Raw genomic sequence first — 2,114 nt, forward strand, 5'->3', positions numbered from 1 at the left:
CCAGACGCCAGGTTTTAGGCTGCCACCAGAGGCGGGGCATAGGCACTAAAGCAACAAGACAATAGAAGCCTACATCTTGCCCAAGATAATTAGCTTACATGCTGATGACAAGGTAAACACCTTTAAGTTTTACTTGTCAGGATTTTTTTTTTAATGTCTTAAAAAAGAGAGAGAGAGAGAAGGAAAGAGAGACCCCGTGAGCACAACTCATTTTATTTTTCGCGGGGGTGGCAACATCGTGGACGGGAAATGGAAGGCAAGGAGAAAAGACCCCCCATTTGACTGGGTGAAAGGAGTTAAAATCAGCTCCCGGGTGGTAAGGTTGTCAGCCCAGCCTTTGTGAGAGCTGGGGAGACGGGGCTGAATGCCAGTGAGCAAAAGGGCCGAGTCCCCCTCTTCCCCCCCCCGCCCCCCAAGTTCGGTCTGGAAGGAGCCCCGCCGCTGGGAGGGCAGATGTGTTGCCCTGGGCCACCGCTCCTCACTGGGCGGGTCAGGTACCCCGCCCGGCGGCCGAACAGCCCTTGGGATTTAGCATCTCGGGAGCCTTCTCCATGTCCACTAAGACCCCCAGTGCGGCGATCGTTTCTCTCTCTAAACCCATAAGTTCCGTTCACCTAGGGCTTGCTTTTTTTTTGTCTTGCCCTTTTTTTTTTTTTTTAACCTCAGGAAGAGATGGAAGGTGCAAGTTTGCAAAACAAGCAGTAATTTAATTGCCTGGGGCGAGGGACTGCTGAAAAATAGGTTAGCGCAAAATGTCGCTCGTTATTCTCAAAAGCAAAGACTGTCACAGGCTCTCGTGGTCCCTCTGAACCTGCAGCTGCTTTCTAAGGTTATTTATACAGCACGGGAGCTGGATGGAGAAGACCTCTCAGGTCATCTGCTACACCACCTTGCCAATGAATTCCCTGCAGTTTCGAATAAATCGCAATTTCTGGCACTTTCGGATCTGTCCTCGGATCCGGCGTGGAAACAAAAGCGAGCCCACTCGCAGCCACACACACGTACATGCAGCCAGCAGCCACTGTCACTCAGGTCTTTGAAGAAATCTCCCAAGTTGTCCAGTGTCTCCACAGCTTGTATTTCGGGGTGTTCCCGGGCGGAGGAGAGAAACCTTCCCTGAGTGTTTCACACCCCAGCCTACTGCCCTGGCAAACCCAATTTAATACAGCGATTACCTGTATATTAAGAAAATTACAGCGAAGGTACAGTTAACCCAGTGACTTTGAAGTGTCAAGTAACTATTTAGTAATTGCACTTGTAAATATGTTTGTGCTCGGCTGGTTCGTGCTTAAAAATGCAAAAGTGCACTTGCTACCCGGGAATAACTAAATATCTTTGTCTAAAGTGGCAGCATAAACAGCCGGCCGCTTTGTGACTGTGCTTGATATTAGTACATAAGGATCATTTTGCTTCAATTGGGAGGCTCTCATTCACTAGGCAAGAAACCGTTTAGGAGAAAGTAGGTTCCCGTATGAGAGTTAACATCCTTCAAGTGTAAGCCTCAGCCTTGATTACACTTTAGAGCTCTGCAAGAGGTGAGCTTTTCCACACAAATATAATCGGGGGAACTTTCCTTCAATCAGGCCCCCAGCTCTCCTACATCATCTCAGCTGTCTCTTTCGGCACCAGCTCCCTCAAGGCTGAACACCCCGAAGTGGGCTTGTTGTGAGTCTGCGGGGTCACCAAAGGCAGAGAAGGGTGACTTTGGGCTAGAAAGGCGGCTGCTTTTACCTCTTTTCTTTCCACATCCTTAGATCTTGTGATCTTGTCTTTCCAGATCCCTGGAACACTCCCCCCCACCCCCCCGCGCGTGTTTTTCACTACGGTCTTTTGGTTTTGTTCCTACAGAGAGAGACACTCGACCTTGCTTTGGTGGTTTGGTTTCCACCCCCACCCCCCGGATTTCTCAGGTCCGTGCCTGTTTTATTAGCCTTAAAAAGGAGGAGGCGGATAGGGGGGAGAAATAATAAAAATAAATACCACAGGATCCACCAAAATGACGCTGCGGGTCAGCTCAAATCAGACACGAACGACAGCGACTGACTGTGCCATTTGTGGGGCAGGAGCAGCGACTCCGTTTCTCTCCAGGGAGAATTCGAGGTGGGGGGGCTGGG

The sequence above is a fragment of the Phaethon lepturus genome, unplaced genomic scaffold (genome assembly GCF_000687285.1).
Source record: "Phaethon lepturus isolate BGI_N335 unplaced genomic scaffold, ASM68728v1 scaffold27826, whole genome shotgun sequence".
Classification (NCBI taxonomy): domain Eukaryota; kingdom Metazoa; phylum Chordata; class Aves; order Phaethontiformes; family Phaethontidae; genus Phaethon; species Phaethon lepturus.